Raw genomic sequence first — 19,043 nt, forward strand, 5'->3', positions numbered from 1 at the left:
ATTAACACCATTGCAAAAACTCTTGAAAATTTGAGGTTAAAATGAATAATCCCTCAAACCACACCTTTAGACCTTAAAATCCATAATATTCACCCAGGGGAATGGGTATTGGTAAAAACATGGAATGAACAATCTTTAACTCCACAATGGGAAGGTCCTTTTCAGGTATTGCTGATGACAGAGGCTACGATCCGGACCAGGGAACGAGGGTGTGTAGCAGTCAGAGGCCCTGCAAGGCCTCCATGGCGGTCACTAGCCTAAGATAAGAAATGCAGAGTCATGATGAGTGGAGCAGAGCTACCCCTCTTCCGCACATCAGACCCTTGTTATCTCTCTGTTAGGCTATAGGTCGTATGCTCCTCGACCTCAGCCATAGGACAAATCCTGATCCCTCAATAGCCTATATAAACCCATACCATTGCCCAGTTCATACGGAAGAGCTGTCACTGATACCCTTTGCAGAAGCTGCCAATAAAGACATCTCCGCAGAACTCCACACAGCCTTCACCTCTCTCCTTCCCTGCGTCTGCTGAGGCACTTTGCGAGCACAGAGCTGAAATCACTAAGAGCTGAAATCACTAAGAGCTGAAATCACTCCACGAGTGCTCGCAAGGTAGCCAGCGGCTCAGAGCTAGCCGAGGAGGAGCCTGACAGGCTGCGCCTCATCAGCACAGTGCTATCCGGGACACCTACGGCGGTTGCTGCCCCGGGGGCCAGACGGACCCCCGGGGACCGCCAAGCCGTAATACATGGCAGCCCGAACGGGAGAACAGACATCCTGGTACTCCTGAGAGCAGCATCCTTCGTGGATCGTTATTGCCTCGGCCCGCCACAACCCTCTGAGGGTAACTTCTCCGTTATAGAAGAAGATATCTGGAAGAGGCGTCCAACGAACTTGAACATCACCATCTGGGACGAAAGTCCTCAGGAGTTGGACAGAGCAGACCACCCAGCCAGCAGTTTCTGACCCAGTTTCGGCTGAAAGAAGTGTAAGTTTAAAACAGCCTTTCTGCGCGCTTTTTACTTGGGTCTCCGCGTGTTGTTTTTTTTCCTTTTTTTCTCTTTTTACTGCTGGGGGGGGGCAAGGGAACTTACAGCAATGGGATCAAACTCTAGTAAATTAAAACAATCCCAGAACGAGAGAGATATATATTTACAAATCCTAGAAATCCTAAATGCTAACAACTTTTCTTTCTCTAAAGGCAATCTTTCAAAAACTAACTTGAAAAATTTATAACATGGATCCTTTCTCAGTTTCCAGACACTAACATAAAAATGATTAATTCAGACTCCTTTTGGGACTCCCTAGGGACAAGAATATATCTTTTCCAAACCAAAGAAGACTTTTCTGTTACTAAATTTCTGCCTCTCTTTCACTACATTGCAAAAGCGGTGGAAAAAGCTAACACAAGCAGCTTAACAGCAGCTGAGGAAATTCCAAACTTATCTCCTATAGCAGATCCTCCAAATGCTAATCTCTCAGATAACAGTCCTGTCTCTGTCGACTCCCTCTTTCCTGGTGGGGGGATCAGGGGAACCGCGCCGCCCCCACCCACCCTTCCTGCACCCGTGGGGTCCGTGGAGCCCGCCTGTCCCTCCACCTCCCCCCATCCCTCCGCCCCCATTCTGGACGTGGCAAGCCAGAACTCAGCTCCTTCAGTTACACAATGCACAGCACGGTGCAGGCACTGCACCTCCTCCTCGCATTCGAGAATAATCGCGTCGGTTTCGGTCGTGTCCGTCCCGCCCTGCTGCAACACTGCCCTGCAGCCCGCCGCGTACCTACCTCCCCCGCCCGCCGCCGCGACTCTCCCCACCCCCGTTACCACCCCTACCTGCCTGTCTGCCGTGGTGCCAGTGGCAGCAGCAGCCCCTAACCCCACCACCTCCTCTCCCTCCCTTCTCCCCTGCCTGCATTCCGAAGCGATGCATCCATGCACCCGCCCTCAATGCCCACCTAACGGCAACCCCCCACACTCTGTCCAGTCTCCCACACCCCTGCAAAAGGTCGCGACAACATGCCCAAAGAAGCATAGAGCACCTCCTGACCACACCTCATCAGAGGATAGTGAGTCTGAATCTGACACAGACAAAATTGATCCATGGGCTTTAATTAAAATGGAAGCAACTCAGGCAGGAGATTGGGAACTAGCTCAGAGAATTTCTGCCTTCCCAGTAAATTATATAAAGGGGAAAAGAGGGGGGGCCACTACTAGAAAAATGTGGGAACCTAACACAAATAAAGAATTGATACAACTATGAAATATAGCCTAAGAACATGGCAGAAGTTCACATATTTTCAGAAACTTCCTCGAAGTGCTTTTTTCGGCACATATTCTGGTCCCTCATGACCTTAAAAACATTGCCAACTGCCTTCTTTCCCCGGCAGAATATAGGCTATGGGAAAGACAGTGGAAAAGGCAATTAAAAACATTATCAGACACCTATGCTCAAGATGCAAATAAGCCAGATTTTACAGTCCAACAGCTGTCCGGAGAAGGGGATTTACAGAAACCCTCTGACCAAGCTAACACCTTACCTAAGGCAGCACTACAAGATTTGGCTATTGCAGCAAAAACCTCATTGCTTCTTACCCCAGATGACTCTATCCCTACCCAACACTTCTCTAGTATTAAACAAGGAATAGATGAAAGTTTTATCAAGCTTGTAGACAGAATTAAAGATGCTCTGGAAAAACAGATAGGGAGCACAGAAGCAAGAAAAGAACTGTTGTGCAAGCTTGCTTTGTCAAATGCAAACGAACAATGTAAAACAATTCTGAGGGCTTTACCCTTGGATACAGAACCCACCATAGAGCAAATGGTGGAAAGCTGCACACGTCATCTGTCCGCTGAAAACACAGTGGCTCAAGCAGTCTCTAAGGGAATTGCAGAAGGAGTTTCTGGTGTGTATGCAGTAGTAACTTCCAAAGACCAGGACCGCTGCTATTACTGTGGGGAATTTGGACATTTCATGAAGGACTGTCCAGACAGGTCACCTACCCGAAACCCCCGTAACACCTCCCAAAGATCCCAGAACCAGCAGCAATACCAGCAGCGTTCGGGAAACTTCCAGCGGAGCACGGTCAGGTCCCGCGCAAAGACAGCAAATCAAAAGCCACCCAGATCCAGTCACACAACAGCCAAGCAGATTCCAGGCCAAGTGGAGAAGATCCAACCCACGGAGAGATGCCGATGGGAACACGGCGCCAGTTGGCAACTGCTTTATCCATTGACTTTAATAATAAGGATGTCTATCGTGTTCCCACAGGCAAGCATGGGCCAAAAGGTGGTCCTTTTAACATCTTAATTATAGGGGACACTCTCCACGGCCCAGAGGAAATCTTGGTCATTCCAGAGGTACAAACAGTGCACCCAGGACAAGAAATCTCTGTGCAGCTGTGTTTCACGGACTTACCATTTTTTCTTTCAAAGGGAACTCCTATGGCACAAGCCTTTCTACTCCCAAAGAATCACAGGGAGCAGCTTCCTCTCAATCCGACAGTAATGTGGGCACAAGTTGTGGGATCAAATAAGCCTACCATCCAGTGCGGCCTATGCTACAGAGGAGAAAAGTTCCACCTACCAGGGATGTTGGACACCGGTGCGGACGTGACCATCATCGCTCGCTCGGAATGGCCAGCACACTGGGAACTACAACCGGTAGCAGGAATGATTTCAGGGATCGATGGAGCCACAGTGTCCATGCGAAGCAAGCACAACATCCTCGTCAAAGGGCCGGAAGGCAAGCTGACAACCATCCGCCCATTTGTGGTAAGAGCCCCCATCACCCTTTGGGGAAGGGATGTTCTATCCCAGTGGGGGGCCTCCCTATGTATTCCCAGTCAGGATTTCTGACTGGGGCCACTGAGGAGTGCATACTACCAGATACACCTCGGCTCACCTGGAAATGCCAAGACCCAATCTGGACTGACCAGTGGCCCCTCTCTAAAGTAAAACTGCGCACACTACAAGCCCTTGTGGAAGAACAGCTCTCCAAAGGTCACATCGTCGAGACCACCAGCCCTTGGAATTCTCCAGTCTTCGTACTGCAAAAACCTGGGACGGACAGGTGGAGGCTCCTCCATGACCTTCGCAAAACTAATGCGGTACTCGAGGACATGGGTGCCCTCCAGCCTGGACTGCCTTCACCATCGATGCTGCCCCAAGACTGGACACTTGCCATCACAGACATTAAGGACTGCTTCTTCAGCATTCCGCTGCACCCCCAGGACGCTCCACGGTTCGCTTTTTCCGTTCCCTCTCTTAACACAGAGGCTCCACTCAAAAGATACCAGTGGTTGTATCTCCCCCAAGGACTAAAAGTCTCACCCACCATATGCCAGTGGTACGTCGCTCACATCCTGTCTCCTGTTCGGAACCTATTTCCAGATGCAATCATCTACCACTATATGGATGGTATCCTCGTCTGTGCATCAGAAAAAACTTACTTAGAAAAAGCAGTTAAAGGGACAATCGAAACCATAGAAAAAGCAGGGTTCGAGATCCGTGAGGACAAAATACAGTGCATCAACCCATGGACTTATCTTGGATTCCTGATCCGAGAAAGGACAAGCGTACCCCAGCAACTTGCTATCCGAGACGACCCAAAAACCTTGAGAGACTTACACAGTCTGTGCGGATCCATCAACTGGGTACACCCCTTGCTAGGAATTACAACAGAGGACCTCGCTCCCCTGTTCAACCTTCTTCGTGGCAACGAAGATCTAGACTCTCCACGCACGCTCACAACAGAAGCCCGAGACACCATCGCCAAGGTCCAAGAAGCCCTGTCTTCACGCCAAGCCCATGGCTTCGAGCCCAAGCTGCCTTTCCAATTCGTCATCCTCGGAAAAGCACCTCGGTTCTATGGACTGATCTTCCAATGGGATCTTGAATTCCGAGACCCTTTATTGATACTGGAATGGATCTTTACAAATAACCAACCTTCCAAGACAATTACCACCTTCCAGGAAATAATGGGACATTTAATAAAAAAGGCCAGAACTCGTCTCCGCTCCCTTGCTGGGTGTGAGTTCACATGCATATATTTGCCACTAACCACTGGGGATCTGGAACATTTGCTCCAGACCAATGAAAACCTCCAATTTGCCCTAGACAGCTATACAGGCCAAACTTCCATTCATATCCCAAAACACAAACGTTTTAATGCAGTCTTTAATCTGACCCCAAAATTAGTCCAAATTAAAACACCTCTCAAAGCTCTAACAATCTTTACAGATGGCTCAGGGTCATCCCATAAATCTGTAATGACTTCGAAGGACCCTAAGACTCAAAATTGGGAGTCTGATATCCAAATAGTCGAGGGATCTCCACAGATTGCAGAATTAGCAGCAGTTGTCAGAGCCTTTGAGAAATTCAAAGACGAACCTTTTAATCTGGTCACAGATTCTGCATATGTTGCAGGTATAGCTATGAGAGCAGAACACGCTCTTCTCAAAGAGGTTTCCAATCCAAAGTTACATCAATTGATTTCAGCATTAACACGCTTAATCTCTCACAGAAAGAAACCTTACCATATAATGCATGTGAGGTCGCACACTGATCTCCCAGGTTTCATCACAGAAGGGAATAGGAAAGCGGACGCATTGGCCATGGCAATAGAAACTGCTAACGTTCCTGACATCTTTGCCCAGGCAAAGTTGTCACACGCATTCTACCATCAAAATGTACCTGCCCTTATTAGAATATTCAAGCTTTCAAAAGATCAAGCAAAAGCTATAGTCGCCACATGTCCAAACTGTCAAAATTACCAGATACCCTCGATGGGGACAGGAGTCAACCCCCGAGGACTGAACAGCTGCCAGCTGTGGCAGACAGACGTCACTCACTTCACACCTTTTGGAAGGTCAAAATACGTGCATGTATCAGTCGACATGTTTTCGGGAGCAATATTTGCATCAGCTCATCCAGGAGAAACTACACAGCACACCATAAAGCACTTCCTCCTTGCATTCGCCACCCTGGGAGTACCGAAACAAATCAAAACAGACAATGGACCTGCCTATACATCTTGAAAATTAAGAGAGTTCTTCAGTGAATGCGGAATAGAACAGAAGAGAGGTATACCAGCAAATCCCACAGGACAATCAGTCATGGAAAGGACACATCAAACCCTCAAAAGAGTCCTCAATCAGCAGCGAAGAGAGACAAAAATCATATCTCCAGTTGAGAGACTTTGCAAGCCTCTCTACGTCATCAATTTCCTAAATGGTACAACATCAGAGCCTGACCCGCCAATACTTCGCCACATTGCAAATACCACCCAAGCAAAGCTCACTGAGAAACCACCAGTGCTAGTGAAGGACCCGGAAACACATCAGATTTCTGGGCCTTTCCAGTTGATTGCTTGGGGTAGAGGGTATGCGTGTGTTCTACTACCATCGGGTCCAAGATGGTACCGAGGAAAAAACATAAAGCCATACCTAGGCAATGCAAACACTACTCCCACAAACAGTGACAAGAATTCTCCGGAGTCAAATACAAGACCTCCTCAAAATCAGACAAGTTCTGCCTGGAGACGAAGACATCGCCGAATGTCCACATACAGAAGAAAAGACCATCCCATCACGTGACAGCAGACAAAACAGAAAGTGGAACAACATTCTGCTGTAGCAGTTAAGCCATAAGCTAGAAACAGCCTGAACACAAATTGTTCTCTGAATGATATGCTATTAACTTTGTCTACCCTAAAAAACCCTGTTGCTTGCCCTTCCTAACTTGTTAACTCTTGCCAAAAACCTCTAACCTTACACCCACTCCCCCATCCTTAGCTTATAGAATAAAAAAAAAAAACAAAAAAAGAAAAGGGGGAGGGAAGGGAAGGAAAGGAACAAGGGAGAAAACCCTCTCCTACCACCGTAAAGATAACAAATGTTGCTTATATTCCCTATCAGAAGCCCCATCCTTATCCATAGATGAAAATTATCTCCATCGGTGCTGTCCTCACCGCTGCCTGGATGTTCTCCAACATACAGTATGCCTGCAGTTGGATTAGCCCACAGCCTGGCCACAATGTTTGGGTAACCTTAGCAAAAACATTAAAACAGGATAACATGTGCTTATCCATGGGAAGCATTGATAACCCACTTTCCACATGTTTAGTAGGGATTCCATTCGTAGCAGACGATTGGCCCACCTACAATTCAGAGCTTCTCCGCACCACAGGTAAGAGACCCAACGTGGTAGATACTTGGGACGAGTGGACAAAAATGTTGCCCAATGCTCAAGAGGAACCCCAAGAATTGGACCTGTTGGGGTCCTCCAAGGCAACATACTGTGTTGCAGTGTACAGCTACGCAAACGGAGCAAAAAGGCTTTGTGAATTTGAGATGGGAGTTTCTGTTTCCTAAACCTAAAGCTGGAGTTTCTATTCTGTATTTTTACGTGTATTCATCCTTCCCCCTGGAGTTATTCCCATTGGATTTTACCTATAATGTATTCACACTGGGCATTGTTCTATTGGTTTCACCTTATCTCTTATTTTCCCCTATAAAACCTGTGTCTGGACCCCAGATCATTGTCACTTGTACGTGCGGCATTCGAGCAAATACAACCTACTTTGGACTGCACAACAAGTGTGCAATCTCTTGAGTCTCTTTATCCCGGTCTTGATCGCGCTCTCTAAACAGCTCTGCCTGTATCAAACGAACCCACAAAGGTGTTTGTTGCCTCTCTCTCTCTCCGGCTGCTCCCGGAAGCGCCTGGCCAGCACCCCGGGAAAGTGGAGCCGGGCAAAAACAAGGAAGTCGGAGAGAGACGAAAAGAAAAAAGCAACAATACTGCGTCAAATTTTGTTTTAGACGTCCAAAGAACAATTGGACAGAAATTGACCAGACAAAAAACACATACAGAAAGGATGTATCACCCATTAATAAAGCCTATAACTCTCCGGATTGGTGCAATTACACCGCTCGGGTGCTCTCTGTATCCTCTCTCCACCCCAAAGTATTACCCAAGGGAACGTTTCTCATCTGTGGTGACAGAGTATGGGCTGGGATCCCCTCCCACCTCCATAGATGTCCCTGTAGCCTTGGAAAACTTTCCACCCTCACTCCAAATATTAGCTTGTTACCTAATTGGGAAAAAGAAAGCGAATTAAAACGCCACAAAAGATCCTACACAGAATTTGATGAAAATTGCGATCCAAAATTATATGATTGGAATAAAACAAAAAGGATTGCAGTCTCCCTATTCCTACCCTGGGTAGCTGCAGCTAAAGCTCTTGGGGAAATAAATCACTTAGGGTGCTGGCTCAGCAAGCAAGCCAATGCTACCTCTGCCGCCCTAAGCGATCTTTTAAAGGAAGAAGAAACCACGAGACATGCATCACTTCAAAATCGAGCAGCGATCGACTTCCTACTGCTAGCCCACGGACATGGCTGCCATGACTTTGAAGGGATGTGTTGCTTCAACCTCTCTTCACGTTCAGAGTTCATCCACACAAACATCCAGAACCTGAAGGAACTTGTGAAGGACTTAAAAGTAGAAAACAACCCAGACTGGGTTAATGACCTTTTCGGTCAATGGGGATTAACGGGATGGGTTGCATGGTTGGTTAAGGGAATTTTGTGGATTTTCATTGTAATTGTCATTGTGTTAACTATGTTCTCATGCCTTGTCCACTGTTTCAAAAGAACTATAGGACATGCATTTTTACTAAATACAGAAAGTGGAGTTGTAGCAGTCAGAGGCCCTGCAAGGCCTCCATGGCGGTCACTAGCCTAAGATAAGAAATGCAGAATCATGATGAGTGGAACAGAGCTACCCCTCTTCCACACATCAGACCCTTGTTATCTCTCTGTAAGGCTATAGGTCGTATGCTCCTCGACCTCAGCCATAGGACAAATCCTGATCCCTCAATAGCCTATATAAACCCATACCATTGCCCAGTTCAGATGGAAGAGCTGTCACTGGCACCCTTTGCAGAAGCTGCCAATAAAGACATCTCCGCAGAACTCCACACAGCCTTCACCTCTCTCCTTCCCTGCGTCTGCTGAGGCACTTTGCGAGCACAGAGCTGAAATCACTAAGAGCTGAAATCACTAAGAGCTGAAATCACTCCACGAGTGCTCGCAAGGTAGCCAGCGGCTCGGAGCTAGCCGAGGAGGAGCCTGACAGGCTGCGCCTCATCAGCACAGTGCTATCCGGGACACCTACGGCAGTTGCTGCCCCGGGGGCCAGACGGACCCCCGGGGACCACCAAGCCGTAATAAGGGTGGATCCACGCCAGCAGAATCAAAGGACCGGTGGAAGAACCTAAGGAGTGGACAATAACATCTAAACCGGGTGATACAAAGTTAACTCTTAAACGGGGAATGGGTGGTAATGAACTGGGAAGACCCGAATGATCCAAGAAATATACGCAGGATCACACCTGACTGGGAAGTTAGACCGAGCTTACATCAGTGGTTTCAAATACCGCCTGGACAAACTTTGAGGCGCCTCCAGTACCCTCCTTGGGAAGGAATACTGCCACCACAGACAGGAGGATCGGGACTGTTTCACATAGAAAACTCCTGTATTTTGGCCTTAGCCTGTGATTTATACAAAGAGGAGGGCAAATTACAACCTCTATCAGTGCCACGTAATATACCGTTTGATTCACCCAAATACCGGGCACGTTAGTTGGGTTAAATGTAAATGTTTGACTTGTGGGAAAATTTGGTATTGTAGTTCACACAATTGACGGCCTCATTGCAAGAAGTGTCGAGTGCCAACTAGACCCCCTATCCAAGTAGAACTCGAAGCAACTGAAATAATAACTTTGTTTTGTGGATGGGAATTATTAGTGCCTGTTGAATGGGAAATAGCTGAGGAACAGTGGGAAACCACCGTTAAGGAATGTCAAAAACAATTTGCCTGGAAATTAGCCAAGAGGAAGTGACAAGAGAAGAGAGGGCAAGACCAGATTGGCCTCTATAATCGCCACCAAGAAGATCACATACACCTGCTGTGGGTTGCAACCCCATAGGCGTGGGAGGTGGGAGTATAAGCCATACTGGACCTCTCCTTTTTCTGTCACTAATTTTCTGTCTTTTCCCTTTTGGGATGTTGACAAGGCCATGCTACAGGTGTTACTGGAAGCTGTATATGGAAAGACACCGAGGCTCCTTTTTTATCTCTCACACTCATGTCAACAGTCACTGTTATAACCTATCCAAATTAGGAAACTGCATGCACAATGGACAAAAGTACTGGATTACGGAGAATTTAGGAATAAGTGGTAACAGGATGGGAAGTGAATGCCCAAAAGGGGAGAAATGGATTTGTTTCACATACGCTATTGGGAATAAAGCACAGGATTTGGTAAAAGAGCAATTGATAAACAAAAAGGCTAAGCCAGCACCACCACCTAAACCTGTACCAATCTCACTTGAAGATTTGTATACAAAACTGGAATAACAATTAGAAAAAGAAATATATATTTCAAGGATGGGTAAAAATCAGTTTGTGGAATTGGGAGAAAGAATAAGTAAGGAACTTAACCAATTGTTGGGTCTGTGGAGGGGCCTTGATGTCAGAAGAATGGTCATGGAAAGGCAGCAGCTTAGGCCCAATTGAGCTCCTTAAGTGGAACCAGACAAGTATAAGGGGAGAAAACCAACCAGAGGGGTGGATTTTGAGTTCAGTAGTCATAGGGGAAGAATGTCTTTGGTGCAATGGGAAAAAGTTCCTTCATGAAGTAGGAAAAACTCCCTGTAAAAGATATAAGGTTAGTAATGGAACTTCTGTATGGTGGGTCCTAGAAGAACCTACCATGTATTGGACCCAAGAAAAAGTAAAAAAAAGGAAATTGTAAGTATAATAATAGAATCAGACTTTTTCAATGTAATGACACAGGCAAAAATCCTTACATTGGCATCCCAGAGATTTCTAAATTTTGGGAGACTATAGATGAGCAAAAATTTGATTATTGGAAAGCTCCAGATGGCTTATTCTGGATATGTGGAAAAAGAGCATACCCAAAACTTCCCTCTCAGTGGAAAGGGAGCTGTACTCTGGGAGTCATACAGCCAGGATTTTTTCTTTTGCCAGGGCCTGAAGGGGATCACTTAGGGATACCAGTTTATGAGGATCTAAAAAGAAACAAGAGAGACTTAACTGGAGGATTCCAAAAATGGGGAGACGAGGAGTGGCCCCCTGAACATATATTGGAAACATATGGGCCAACCACCTGGGCACAAGATGGGAGTTGGGGATATCAAACTCCAATTTATATATTAAATCGTATTATAAGACTCCAAGCAGCTGTAGAGATAATAACAAACAAAACTGGTCGGGCAATGGCATTAATATCAAGACAACAAACCCAAACCAGAGCAGCCATGTATCAGAATAGGTTGGCTTTAGATTATCTATTAGCTGAAGAAGGGGGTTGTCCTAGTTTAGGGCAAAATTTGGGAGAAGACCTCCAGAAGGAGCCCCCAGAAAGCAAACCTCCCACGGCCCCTCCCCCACCTGGTTCGGGAAGGATTTCCTCAGAGAGAAATGGAAAAAACCTGTTTATTTAACAAGCAAAAACACTCCCCAATACAAAAAAAAAAAAAAAAAGAATCAACACCAGATGACAAAACCCTTTCACTGTTCTGAAGAGATGACAAATTCAGAAAGTCTCTCCTGGAAGTGATCGCCTAGCTATCAGTCTCTGGCGCTGGGGATGTCTGCTGCAGGTCACAAAATGCAGACTCTCGGTGTTTCTTGATGTTTCCCAGGTCCAGGTCCAGAGCAGGTTCAGATGGTATTCAGGAAAAGGAAAGGGAAGGGAAAAAAGAAACAGTCCAGGGTAAAAATTGGACTGCCTAGCTAAACTAACTAATAAGCAAAAGCAAAAGCAAAGCGAAAGCAAGCAAGCCAGCAAGCAAGCAAGCAAGCAAGCCAGCGAGCAAGCTAGCCAAACCCCAGCCAGCCAAGCCTCTCCTAGACACAGACCATGGCGGGAGGTGAGCCGGCTGATAACAAGACAAAACTATCCTTTACTTTCAGAGTCAGTCCTGAAGGCACAGAACATAATATCAGGCATAAACAGAACACACGATTTGGGATACAAGCACCATACCATCACCCTAGGACATTCCACCCCTTATCTCCAAATCGTCAGCATAACTACGAAACATCATGTAGACTTCATCAAGTAAGACTTCCCTCTTTCACTTACTCAGACCTTCGACACTTAGATATTTCCTTCTATCTCACTTGCTCAAACCTTCGACACTTACACATTTCCTTCTGTCTCATGTCTGTGTGGTTTAATGTACAAACAATGGCAGTAGCATCCAGCAAATTGAGATATTTGCATATGAGTCTCACCCCACAATCAGGTCTCCCTGAGGTACACATCATGTTCTTCCATCTTTCTGCATTATCCACCATGTACAACCTGGTCCCTGAGCAAAGACAATCCCACGAATGGGTTTGTCTGTACTCGAGGCAGAATTGATCCACACTGTCTTCCCTAACAAACCTCTGCTATGTGCCACTGGGACTTTATCTCCGTCTACTATATTCAGGGACTCAGACTGGGCAGGACCTGCTCGATTGGTGGAACCTCGGGTGTTAACTAACCAGGTGGCCTTTGCCAAATACTGCTCCCAGTTTTTGAAAGATCCCCCACCCAATGATTTCAAGGTGGTTTTTAACAGTCCATTGTACCTCTCCACCTTGCCTGCAGCTGGTTCATAGTAGGGGATATGGTACACCCACTCAATGCCATGTTCCCTAGCCCAGGAGTTGATAAGGCTGTTCTTAAAATGAGTCCCATTGTCTGACTCAATCCTTTCAGGGGTACCATGCCTCCAAAGGACCTGCTTTTCGAGGCCCAGGATGGTGTTACGGGCTGTAGCATGAGACACAGGGTAGGTTTCCAACCATCCCGTGGTGGCTTCCACCATTGTGAGCACGTAGTGCTTGCCTTGGCGCGTCTGGGGCAGTGTGATGTAGTCAATCTGCCAGGCCTCCCCATACCTGTACTTGGACCACCGTCCCCCATACCATAGGGGCTTCACTCACTTGGCCTGTTTGATGGCAGCACACGTCTCACAGTCATGGATAACCTGAGAAATACTGTCCATGGTTAAATCCACCCCTCGGTCTCGTGCCCACTTATAGGTGGCATCTCTACCCTGATGGCCTGAGGCATCATGGGCCCATCGTGCTAGGAACAACTCCCCCTTGTATTGCCAATCTAAATCTATCTTTGACACCCCTATCTTTGCAGCCTGATCTACCTGCTGATTGTTTTGCTGCTCTTCATTAGCTCTACTCTTGGGGACATGAGCATCTACATGGCAAACCTTCACAGGTAGTTTCTCTACCCAGGTAGTAATGTCTTTCCATTCTTCAGCAGCCCAAATTGGTTTTCCTCGATGCTGCCAGTTAGCCCCTTTCCATCTCTCCAGCCATCCCCACAGAGCATTGGCTACCATCCATGAATCAGTGTAGAGGTAGAGCTTTGGCCACTTCTCCCTTTCTGCAATGTCTAGGGCCAGTTGAACGGCTTTGAGTTCAGCAAGTTGACTTGATCCACCTTCTCCTTCAGTGGCCTCTGCGACCCGTCATGTGGGGCTCCATACAGCTGCTTTCCACTTCCGATTCATCCCTATGACGCGACAGGAACCGTCAGTGAAAAGAGCATAGCGTGTTTCCTCTGCTGGCAATTGGTTGTAGGGTGGAGCTTCTTCAGCCCGTGTCACTGGTTCCTGTTCTTCATCTGTGACACCAAAGTTTTCACCTTCAGGCCAATTTGTAATTACTTCCAAAATCCCAGGGCGATTCAGTTTACCAATACGGGTGCGCTGCGTGATGAGGGCAATCCACTTGCTCCATGTAGCACTGGTGGCATGGTGGGTAGTAGGAACCTTTCCTCTGAACATCCACCCCAGCACCGGTAGTCGGGGTGCCAGGAGGAGTTGCGCTTCTGTACCAATCACCTCTGAGGAGGCTTGGACTCCTTCGTAGGCAGCCAAAACTTCCTTCTCTGTTGGGGTGTAGTTGGCTTCAGACCCTCTGTAGCTCCGACTCCAAAATCCTAGCGGTCGGCCTCGAGTCTCATCAGGCACTTTCTGCCAAAGGCTCCAGGACAGACCATGGTTCCCGGCTGCAGAGTAGAGCACATTCTTGACCTCTGGTCCCGTCCTGACTGGGCCAAGGGCTACTGCATGAGCAATTTCCTGCTTAATCTGGGCAAAAGCTTGTTGCTGCTCAGGGCCCCAATGTAAATTGTTCTTCTTGCGGGTGACCAGGTAATGAGGGCTCACGATCTGACTGTACTCAGGAATGTGCATTCTCCAAAAGCCTATGGCGCCTAAGAAAGCTTGCGTTTCCCTCTTGTTGGTTGGTGGGGACATAGCTGTGATCTTGTTGATGACATCTGTAGGAATCTGACGCCGCCCATCTTGCCACTTCACTCCCAAGAACTGGATCTCTTGAGCAGGTCCCTTAACTTTACTCTTCTTGATGGCGAAACCAGCTTCCAGGAGGATTCGGATGATTTCCTCTCCTTTCTCAAACACTTCTGCTGCTGTGTTCCCCCACACAATGATATCATCAATATACTGTAAATGTTCTGGAGCCTCACCCTTTTCTAGTGCAGCCTGGATCAGTCCATGGCAGATGGTAGGACTGTGCTTCCACCCCAGGGCAGTCGATTCCAGGTATATTGCACTCCCTTCCACGTAAAGGTAAACTGAGGCCTGCATTCTGCTGCCAGAGGAATGGAGAAAAACGCGTTAGCAATGTCAATAGTGGCGTACCACTTTGCTGCCTTGGACTCCAGCTCGTACTGGAGTTCCAGCATGTCCGGCACAGCAGCGCTCAGTGGTGGAGTCACTTCATTCAATGCTCGGTAGTCCACAGTCAATCTCCATTCTCCTTCAGATTTACGCACAGGCCAAATAGGGCTGTTGAAGGGTGAGTGGGTTTTGCTGACCACCCCTTGGCTCTCCAGCTCTCGAATCATCTTATGGATGGGAACCACAGCATCTCGAGTTGTTCTGTATTGCCGGCGATGCACTGTTGAAGTGGCAATTGGTACCTTTTGCTCTTCTCCCTTCAGAAGTCCTACTGTAGTTGGATTCTCAGACAGACCAGGCAAGGTGTTCAATTGCTGGATGCCCTCTGTCACTGCAGCTGCTATCCCAAATGCCCACCTGAATCCTTTTGGGTCTTTAAAATACCCCCTTCGGAGGTAATCTATACCCAAAATGCATGGGGCCTCTGGGCCAGTCACAATAGGGTGTTTCTTCCACTCATTACCGGTCAGGCTCACTTCAGCTTCCACCAAGGTAAAGTCCTGTGATCCCCCTGTCACACCAGCGATGGAGACAGATTCTGCCCCCACATGTCTTGATGGAAGCAATGTGCATTGCGCACCAGTATCAACCAAAGCCTTATATTTCTGTGGTTCTGATGTGCCAGGCCAACGGATCCACACAGTCCAGAAAACTCGGTTTTCCCTTACCTCTACCTGGCTAGAGGCAGGGCCCCTCTAAGCCTGGTTATCCTTCTTTCCTTGGGCATATGTCTTAGAGGGTCCTTCCAGGGGATCAGACATGTCATCATCATACCTGGAGGCTTGGCTACGGGCAATTGGGGCTGCTTTCCTTTTGGTGGAACTTCCTCTTTGAGTCTTACCTTCCTTCAATTCACGCACCCGTTGTGTCAGAGCAGCAGTAGATTTTCCATCCCATCTCCTCATGTTTTCTCCGCAATCACGCAAGAAGAACCACAGCTCATCTCGTGGTGTGTACCTTCTCTCCCCATCTGGGGAACGCCTGCGTTGAATACCAGGGCCTCTAGTTTGTACTGCCGATATTTGGAGAAGGTCCTCTTTAATCTCCTCCCTGAGTTTCTGGTGATTCTCCTCTATCTTGTCTTCTAATTTCTGTAGACGTGTTTCCACTGCTGCGATTCTGGCATGTGTCGGGCCATGCACAGCATCTGCATATGCTCGGAGCTTCTTTGCCATATCGAGCACGGTCTCATCCCTGTCATCCCGCTTCATTATTGCTAAAGCAGAAGCGTATTCATGTGGCCCAAGCCGTACAAGTTTTCGCCACATCACAGATGTACATGGTACCATGTCTGGATTCCTAGTTGTTATTTCATCAGAGAAGATAATCTCTGCCACTGCCATTTCTCTCAGGCGTTGGATCCCTTGTTCTATAGTCTTCCACTGGGTCTGCTGCATGTAAAGATCATCTGCACACAGGTATCTTTGTGCTACACTTTCCAGGACCCGTGCCCAGAGGCTGTGAGGGTTAGCTCCCCTCATCATCCCTTGGTCGATGACAGGATCATGTGACAGGGATCCCAAATGCCTCGCTTCAGTGCCATCCAGGATTGTGGCTTCACCTGCAGCATCCCAAAGACGGACCAACCAACTAATTATAGACTCATCAGGTCGTCGAGTGTAATCCTTTCTCAGGCCATGGAGGTCCTTTAGGGAAAAGGACTCAATATTGGCCTCTGATCTTGTACCAGTTGCTCTGACTCCTGATTTTATGTCAGGAGGCGTTGAGGGTCCTTCTCCTGCATCATAATCATCATTGTCATCCACTGGTCAATCAGTCTTCTCTGTGCACTTTCCACTTCTCGTGCTAGTAGCAACAGCCATTGGTTGAGGCTTACAGTCTGGTTTAGCTGCTGGCTTCGAGCCTGGGCTGTTGGCTGCAGCCTGAGTGACTGGGATAGCTGCTGGTTTATCTCCCTGCCCCCCTTCCTCCGTCTGCTGCCCTACAGTATCAAGCAGAGTGCAATAAGCATATGCCAGGGCCCAGCTCACTGCAATGATCTTTTTCTCCTTAGGGGTATCATGGCACTTCTCTTTCAGGTACTTTGCCACCTCTGCTGGGTTCTGAATTTGTTCACATGAAAAGTCCCAGACTATAGGGTCAGAAAACTCCTTTAAGATTTGGCCCATATCCTCCCATTTCCCACACCACTCAGGATTTCTCACACCTGGGTCTACTCCTGGGTCAGGGGTCTCATCAGCCCTTCTAGAAATCTCAGCCCTCATCCTAGAGAAGCTGCAGACTGTATAGAGAAAGCTTACCAAATTAAATACCAGAAAGATGGTCTCTTTAACATTCAGGGGAAAGTGAACATTCTTCAATAGGGATGTAACAGATTCAGAGGAGAAGAAGGAAAGCAAAGGCTGAAAAGCCTCATCTCCTGCTTCTCCTCTAACAAACTGGGTGCACAACCATAACCAGGAACCATACATTCCTGGAACAGACTCCAGCACCTTTATAAACCTCCTGCAAGCCATTACAACCAAACCCAGCCCGATGGATATTCTGGTCAGTGCCCCTCTACTGCAAAAACTACGTATTAGGGACAATACTGAAGCTACTTCTGGATAAGAAAATAAACCTAAGGACCATAGAGGTATTAATACCTCAAAAAACCATAGGGACCAGAAACACATGCAGGCCTGCACCCCAAGAGACATTATGAATTCAAACAACATAGCCAGTAACTGCTCTATACCAGCCCAGAGTAACTGCAACCAAAATATGATCAGAACAGGGTTTTTTCCACTCTCTCGAGCCCCACATTGGGCGCCAAAATATTTGTCCTAGTTTAGGGCAAAATTTGGGAGAAGACCTCCGGAAGGAGCCCCCAGAAAGCAAACCTCCCACGGCCCCTCCCCCACCTGGTTCGGGAAGGATTTCCTCAGAGAGAAATGGAAAAAACCTGTTTATTTAACAAGCAAAAACACTCCCCAATACAAAAAAAAAGAATCAACACCAGATGACAAAACCCTTTCACTGTTCTGAAGAGATGACAAATTCAGAAAGTCTCTCCTGGAAGTGATCGCCTAGCTATCAGTCTCTGGCGCTGGGGATGTCTGCTGCAGGTCACAAAATGCAGACTCTCGGTGTTTCTTGATGTTTCCCAGGTCCAGGTCCAGAGCAGGTTCAGATGGTATTCAGGAAAAGGAAAGGGAAGGGAAAAAAGAAACAGTCCAGGGTAAAAATTGGACTGCCTAGCTAAACTAACTAATAAGCAAAAGCAAAAGCAAAAGCAAAAGCAAGCAAGCCAGCAAGCAAGCAAGCAAGCAAGCCAGCGAGCAAGCTAGCCAAACCCCAGCCAGCCAAGCCTCTCCTAGACACAGACCATGGGGGGAGGTGAGCCGGCTGATAACAAGACAAAACAATCCTTCACTTTCAGAGTCAGTCCTGAAGGCACAGAACATAATATCAGGCATAAACAGAACACACAATTTGGGATACAAACACCATACCATCACCCTAGGACAGGGGTGTTTGTGGAAAATTCAATACCTCGGATTGCTGCTTAAAAATAGATGATAACGGGGATGCTGTCCTGGATATAGTCAATGATATCAGAAAAATCACCCATGTACCAGTTCAAAGGTGGGAGTCAATGCTGAGTACTAGCTGGTGGGATAATGTTTTGGGAATAGAATGGTGGAAAAAAACTAGGCTTCTTCCTTTTATGCACTACAGCTGGTCTAATAATCCTTCCTTGTTTGATCCCCTGTTTCATTCGACTCATCACCAGTGTAGTTCAAGGCATGCAAATAGTGACCATGGATCAAAAGATGGATACAACAAAAGCGGTGCAAAGGATTATGGTATTAAAGAAACAAAATAATATAGAAGACCCCTTTCAGGAAGCTAGATTGATTTATGAAGAAAATGAACGAAAAAATGAAGCCTAGAAAGCAGTAAATATTGCTCGAGCCAAAGTAATTATAAAAAGAAAGAGGAAGGATTGTGAAAAATGCATACTATATGGCTCTACGCAGATATTTACTATATGTATTATGCTAGGTTGGAAAGTTATGCTGTATTAACATTTTAATAATATAGTAAATGTAGTTTTGTAATCAAAATTAAGCTTTAGTAGTTAAAATAGAAACTATGTGTGTGAGATATTCTTTTTATTAGAAAAGGACAAGATAATCAAGGAATTCTTCACACCGAGATAACAATTACAAAAACCCCTAAATTTTCCAGAGAAGAGGAATTTATGGTTTTCGTTATCAACAGAAACGAG

This window comes from Vidua chalybeata, chromosome W (assembly GCF_026979565.1).
Source record: "Vidua chalybeata isolate OUT-0048 chromosome W, bVidCha1 merged haplotype, whole genome shotgun sequence".
NCBI lineage: Eukaryota > Metazoa > Chordata > Aves > Passeriformes > Viduidae > Vidua > Vidua chalybeata.